Below are 7,465 nucleotides of genomic sequence, written 5' to 3'. Positions count from 1 at the left end.
CCCCCCAGGCAAATGCATATTCTGTTCGCTACCAATATAAACTATGCTGCTTACAGAAAACCACATAACTTGGATCGATTCTGCTTTGGGCTTTCTGAATATCTGTATCTAGCCCATATGACCCACCATTGTCCCTGGCTAGCAAATAAATGAACTAGCCCTGCCAGCCCACAGAGGATATACATAGGCAGGGGCATTCAGTTATGCAGCAGTTTTCATAATGATATTTTTCCTAATGTCAGCTAGAATTCATAAATTCTCCCAAGAGATTTCCCAAATTCTCACAATGGATACATATGGAATATGCATGTACATGTCTAAACTTCTATTTATATATAACAAAATGAGAGAAAAAGCAACTGAGTAAAAAGTATATGAAAAATAGGAATGACAAACTAGGTACTCTTAAAATTACAAAAGTAGTTTGGGAGATTAGCGGGCAGATAAGAAAAAAGGAGGGAGAAATGAAGAATTAATGGCAGGAGAAATGAGTGTCTGATTAAGTTTAGCTTCCACTAAATTAATTTACACAGTTTAAACCCTAAATTTCCTTGCATTATTATCTATCTGTCTTAATTGTTCAACATTTCTAAACATCATTCCACAACTGTAGCAGTTCAGTTGAGAGTTTGGGAACATACTTTATCACTTGTCCTATTAGCACGCATAATATATTGAATTTAGAAAGGCCTGAACAGCTCTGCTCTATATTATAATCCAGCATTCTTCAGGTGGAAAGCTAGAGGTTACTTTTGCTCTGAAAGCTGAGTCAGCTCTTTGCTCAGAGCAAAGGACTTCTATAAAGTATGGAGAATTCTGCTAGGAAATATTTAATCTGGGACCACCTAATTCTGCTGAAGTAGGGACTTTTAGAGGACATGGCTCAGAGGAGAACACAGACGTTACAGCTCTTCCAAATTGCAGACATGTTTAGATTCCACATAGACAATTAGTTTCACAAAACCAAAGTAACCTATTTATGACAAGTCACCTTGGTGCCAGACTACCAAAATCACAGAATCATAGAATCAGTGAGTTGGAAGGGACCTAGACAGATGATCTAGTCTGACCCCCTGCCATGGGCAGGAATGAGCACTGGGGGTGGGAGGGGTCATAAGACCCCATCCAGGTGCCTATCCAGTCTCCTCCTGAAGATCTCCAGGGAAAGTGAGAGCACCACCTCTCTGGGCAGCCTATTCCAGGCTCTGGCCACCCTTACAGTGAAGTAGTTCTTCCTAATATCTAACCTAAACCTATCCTCCCTCAGCTTGTGGCCATTGTTCCTGGTGACTCCAAGGGGGGCCCTAGTGAAAAGCCTTTCCCCGAGTCCCTGCTGGTGGCCCCTGATAAAGTTGTAGGCAGCCACAAGATCCCCCCTCAGTCTCCTCTTGCAGAGACTGAAGAGATTCAGGTCCCTCAGCCTCTCCTCATAGGGCTGGCTACAGAGGCCCTCAACCATACAAGTGGCCCTCCTCTGGACCCTCCCCAGAAAGGCAAAAAATACATAACCTTGACAATGAACTTGTACTATAAGCTTGTTCAGTGTGCAAGAAACAACTGTTGGAAATCTTTTGGAATACTTTAATCCACCCCACTGTAATAGTGTAGTCTTGTCCCCTTTACTAACTCTTGAAGGGCACAATTCTGAACAAGACATCTTGCATCAAGAGTTGTAGGCATGTCAGAGGAGCAGAAATTTCCTCTAAATATCATCTTCCCTTTTGAAAAACCTCAACTGATGATACTGCAGCAGACTACTTTGGCCAGTTATCCCATTATCTCATTGATCTCATACTCAGAGCCTCATTCCTTGTTCATTTTTTTGAGCATCCAAACTGGCTTAATGGGGTTGAAATTGACTTACATTGGTATGTCTGAGTATATTGCTTTTTGTGAGCTGAGAATCAGATCCTGTTTGATCACTGTGAGTTTGTGGGGATGGATCCAGAGGGGGTGCAATGACATGGTCACCGGCCCCCCCAACCCTTTTGGACCACAATGTGGGAGCAGCATCTGTGGACTTAAAAAAAATTAAGGGAATTCCACATCCTCTTTTCCCTTCAGTGCTCAGTAACATGCCTTCTCCCTTCCTATTCCCCTTCTCTTCTGCTTGCCACTTCCACTGTCCCCAGTGTCTCCAGCAACTCCAGGGGATGGGGGGAACTCCAGATCCACTCCTGCCCCATTCCAGCAGGGCTGAATGGGGTCCAGGCTCACCCAGGAACAGCAGTAGCCACAGTGGCAGGAAGGCTACTTGGTGTTCCCTGCCATCTCAGGAGCAAGCTCAGGGAGGAGGAACCTGTCTGATGCTGCCACTGATGGTATCCTTGGCTAAGCCCAGTTCCCAGTGCAGCCCAACTGAAGTGGGCAGGAGCAGGATTGGAACTCTCCGAGCCACCCAAGTCAGCCAGAAAGGGTAACAGTAGGTTCAAGGGAGAGGGCGAATGGGATGAGAAGGAGGGGATATGTAGCTGAGCACAGAAGGGAAAGTGGGGAAGCTGAGTGCTAAACACCAAGGGGAGAGATTCTTATCTGATTTGCAGACTTAAGAAAGGTCCCTGGTTTCTGCTCTTGCAGTGTGGTTTACTGTCTCAGTTGGGGAGAAGCTGGGAGTGGGGATACAGCCACCTCTGTAATACCAGTCACTGCTCTCACCCCTCCCTTTACATAACCCTGAGGACACCTATGTGGGTTTGTGTCATTTTCCCTATCATTTATTCCAGTTTTTAGAAAGGTAGGAATGATTTCTTTTCATTAGTATTTGTGGTTAGGAAGGATTCCATCTAAAGTACCTGATCACCTGAATGCAGACATCTGAAAGTCCCCATTTTCTCTCTCACATGTTTCTTGATAACTGAGGGTGGGAAGAAAGTAAGATGACACTCATCAAACATTAATACCTGCAACCTATTATGGCTTCTACCTGATTCTTTTCTGTCTCCTGAAATATTTTTGGAGCACAAGTCTCAGGCTTTTTAGAGTACCAAACTCTTTGTTTCTTTCATACAAAACAGTGCCTACCAGATTCATCCATGTCTTGTAATGGACCTTCATAACAGGTAAATTTAGTTCCATGTAAACTTACTCCTGCTGTTTCACTGGTGCTGCTATGAGTGTGGTTAAGATTTTGACCTTCCTCTTCAGATAAAATTTACCAGCTTGCAGCTACCTAGGATGCAGTGTCAGGACTCAGGTTCTAAGAAGACTTTTCCCACCTCTCAGGCTTTGTTTACCATTCATTTGAGTGTTGTAATGGAAGTTGTATATAAATACAGAGAAAAGAATAGACCTTGAAATTTAGTTGCTTAGCTGATCAAAAGCTACTTTTACTGGGGAAAAGACCCTGTGAATAGACAGAAATTGAATTAGGAATGCTTAAGGGATAGAACCTGTTTGTGGTTTTCTAAACTGTTGTTTTTACGTGACTTGATTTATCTGGATCACTGAGAGAATTGGGCCTAATTGGCTAAATCTGAATTTGATTACTGGTAAAAATAAAGCAATATATATTCACTATAGATTTGAACTGACCTCTTTTCCCTCTAAATCCTATTGCTTCTTCCATCTTCTCTTTCCCATGAAAAATTAAAATTAATTTCATTCGCCCTTAAAGCAGAACTGTTCAGCCACAGATATCAAAGTATTTGGCAAAGGAGGATGCTGTCCTATAACAGTGGCCATAGGCTTTGACACTATGGGTGCTCTGGGGCTCAAGCACCAAACAAATAAACAAATGGGTGCTCAGCACCCATGAGCACTGCATGTGGACATTAAAAAAAACAACAAACAAACCAAAACACACTTTAGTGGAAGAAGAAGCACGCTACTTCAACCTGGCTCTGCAAGGTGTGTAAAGATTGGGTGTTCCAGCAGGGCTTTTTGGTGCTTTTAGCTTAAGTTAATTCAGTCAGTTATTAGATAAAAGCACAAAAAAGTCCCACTAAAGCACCTGATCTTTACAGACACTACAGAGCTGAGTTGAAGTAACATGCTTGCCTCTTCTGGCCATTCATGGGGCTTGGCACAGGAACATGCCAAGTTTAAAGTAAAGCCCTGTTTTTAGGGTTTTTTTAGCACCCACCAGCAAAAAACAAAGTCAGCACCTATGACAATGATTTTCAACCTGTGGTCCACAGACCACAGACTACATCTGAGGGATCTGCAAAAGATGATTATGATCAATCAAATGTATGTGAATAGCCACATTTACAATTACAAAGGGGTCTGCACCTCCATTCAAAATGTTGCAGGGGTCTGCAAACGAAAAGGTTGAAAACCAATGGTCCATAATTAATAATTTACTGTTAGTGTAACTGAGGCATAGAAAAATTAAGTGACTTCCTTAATGTGACATGGTATGTCAGTGACAGAGTTAGGAATTTAGTTTATCTGAATGCAAAATCTGTTCAATCTGTTAAGTCAGAAGAGGTATTTTCCCCCAGTCCTAGATGCTTCATCATACAATTATTAATGTGGAGACTGAATTTGAATGGCAGAGGGGTTAGGAGAAATCACTTCATTAGTATTATTATTATTACTATTATTATTGTTAGTAAGGGGTTGAGGGAGCTGGGAACTACCCAATACCTGGAAAATACAAAAAGTTAGCATAAGTATCATGTACAAAATTTCACTGGGGAAAAGAATAAGTATGTTGTATTTAGATATCTTGAGCTTCGTAACACCTTTTGAAGAATATCATGGGTACCATTGAGAAACTTTGAGAACATTAATTTAAATGGCAGAACCCTCCATTCCACCTACCCTCTGTTAGTTACATAGATATTGTTCCCATTTTACATAGGATAAACTGAGGCATAGTGTTAAACTGATTTACCAGTGGTCAGATCAGCCCAATTCTGCTTTCAGGCAGAGGTTGAGTGAATAGATCTTGTGCCAGGGAGGAAGCAGTGTTGCTGTACCTCAGCTACTTGCAATGAGAGAACACAAGAGAGCATATGCTAATCCATACATACCATCTGTGTCTACTGAATCCTCATATGCATTAAGAGGTAGGTAACTTTAGGAAGGAGAACACTTTGTTATGAAACAAGTCTGTGGACTCCCTTCAGAAATTTTCTCGAGGCAGCTCAGGTCCTTGTGACATGGTAATTTTGGGCAGCTCCTGGAATTCCTAACTCGTGGATTGTCTGCACTTAACACCTTAAAGGGTTCAGACAGAAGTAACAATTTTTGCCCAATCTGACCACAGAAAGCAGTCTGATTAGCATTTGTACAGCTCACAGCATAAGTTGTTACAAGGCCCTCAGTATACTTGTCTCCACTATGTTTGTGGACTCTCACAATCATAGAGGAAGAATGTGAAAGATTTGCTGCCTGCCATGGAAAAGAAATGACATTTTAGAGGTCCAGGAAATAACTTATATGGTTTAGTGACTGGACTTCTGTATTTTGGGAACCATTTCACTTATTTCCATATCATGTCTTGATCAGGAAGAATATTCTTGACTGGAATGGTGATAGGTTATTTTGGTATAGATTAACACCTGTGTATAAAATTTTACAAAATATTGCTGCTCCTGTGCTGACTAGTAGTACACTTCAGGTCAATTCTCCATGTGAGGAAAAATCAGCAATGCAGAATTTGTGTGTTATGATTGTGGCTGACAGACTTTCTGTACCAGTTCTTTAACAGATGTGCTCAAAGAATGATCTTGGCCAAAACACCCATGCCCCAGTTCTGGGGCGGGGGGCGCAGCTCTGAGCCAAAGATAACTCTAGTTAGAAAACTGAAGGCAATGGTCAAACCCTGCTGCTGACCACAGCTGCCCCAAACAGACATTCCATGGCAGAACTAACCATGAGGCACTTCTTCAAAACCTGAACACTACCTACACCCTAGGGGTATATCTGCAGCCATCAGTGTGACTGTACTTAATCTCGACATACTCAAGTCAGTTTAATTTCTAGTAGAAATCTAGCTATGGTCTCACAGATTTTAGTACAGGAGATACACTCAAATATTTGCTTTGCTTCTTGGATGGATAGTTCCACTTCTGCTGAACTCCATACCAGTGCAGTACATGAACTAGATAGTTTAACTATCTGGGGTACACTTATGTTATATTATAGTCCCAGCCCATCCGGTACCTCCATTCTACAACAATATTCTATTTAGGAAGGCATTTGGTGAGAAAAATTCTATTATACTTTTTTAAATTGGCATCTAGGGAACTGTTTGTCATTCCCCAGATCCCACTGGCTCTTGTTCTCTGTATTGTATCAAAAGAAGTAGAAAAGCAATTGCTGTTATTTCATAATCAAACAATAGAAAATTTTTTTCTCTCATGGAGGTTGCCTCTTTTGTTGTTCACACCTGCAGCGTTTTACTTCGAGAAAATTCTACAATGGGAACTGATATAAAGGAAAGGCATTTTGTCTCCTGTCTCCCAGGCCAGCTTTTTCCACTGTGACATTCCATCCTTCCAGTCAGTGGGTAAATTTCATAAGAAAGAGGAATTCTGGAACTTCTTCCTCCATCTCACAGTTCAACAGCTGCTCCTGAAAGATAAGCTGTAGAATTGGCATGGGTTATAGTTTTTAGAAAAGCTTGTTGTCAGGCATACTGTGGTCATTCAGCTGGTTCCTCATGCCACTCGTCTTGAACAGGCTTCCTCAGCTCAGAAACAGTCCTTGGCAATTCAATATTACTCTTTCCACTATTGTCTTTTCAGCCGTTCAGTGTTCTTTAATAATGGGATGATTTTAATGTTGATGGTATTAATGTTATGTTATGTTTAAGATACCAGGAATGCGGTCCATTTAACTGGGTGTAGAACAAAAGCCCCTGCCAGAAGATACCCATTGGGGTACAGTTGGAAGAATTATTTGTAGGGAGTTATTTTTTCCAATAAATTTTTCTGTCTATCTATTTGTTTCTTGTCCACAAGTAAACTAGAATTCTGTTGTCTTTGTGTGGGAGTCAGAGATATTTAATGAGTAATTACTTGTGACTGCTTTCTTTTATAAATTCAGAATTTTATTTCCATAAATACTTTCATGCATTTTTTCTTGTCAGCAGTGCCCCAAGTAGATCTATTCATGATAGAGCACAAAAGGGCATGGAACCACAGTCAAAGGGAATTTACTTAAAAATTGGAAAATTCAAAGAGACTTCCTATCCAAATGTTCATGGGTGCTTGTACATGTGACACTATTAAAATAATGAAATGTCACTTTCTGTGACTTAATGGCATCACAGTGTACATGGGCAAGACTTTTGGGGGTTCTAAATGACTTTGCATTATTGCAAACTAAATTAAATCCAGATATAGTTGAGTTTACAATGTTGCAAATTGTAACAATACAGCTGTTGATTAGCCCTCCAGCCATGGGAGAGGTGGGCAGGCTCCACAAAAAAAAAGGATCAGGCCCCTTGCCACTTCTGACTTCAGGAGGCACCTGCTGAAGGCAGAACCGGTGAGGGGCCTGATCCTTTTTTTTT

General features: G+C 41.2%; 1 protein-coding gene and 1 long non-coding RNA gene across 3 annotated transcripts in view; one reads left to right on the top strand and one right to left on the bottom strand.

Moving 5' to 3' along the window:
* ARHGAP24 (Rho GTPase activating protein 24) overlaps window positions 1-7,465 on the top strand; it is a 629,348-nt gene that overhangs the window by 482,460 nt on the left and 139,423 nt on the right. The gene's annotated exons all lie outside the window — the stretch shown is intronic.
* LOC109303637 overlaps window positions 1-7,465 on the bottom strand; it is a 12,458-nt gene that overhangs the window by 949 nt on the left and 4,044 nt on the right. Inside the window, exon 2 of the long non-coding RNA XR_002099162.1 lies at window positions 1,865-2,020. This is a non-coding gene — a long non-coding RNA (uncharacterized LOC109303637). The remainder of the gene's footprint in view (window positions 1-1,864; window positions 2,021-7,465) is intronic.

The sequence above is a fragment of the Gavialis gangeticus genome, unplaced genomic scaffold, assembly GCF_001723915.1.
Source record: "Gavialis gangeticus isolate Ggan-Ray unplaced genomic scaffold, GavGan_comp1, whole genome shotgun sequence".
Taxonomy (NCBI): domain Eukaryota; kingdom Metazoa; phylum Chordata; order Crocodylia; family Gavialidae; genus Gavialis; species Gavialis gangeticus.
The sequence above is the reverse complement of the archived record's forward strand: the minus strand, read 5'-3'. Positions and strand labels throughout refer to the sequence as shown.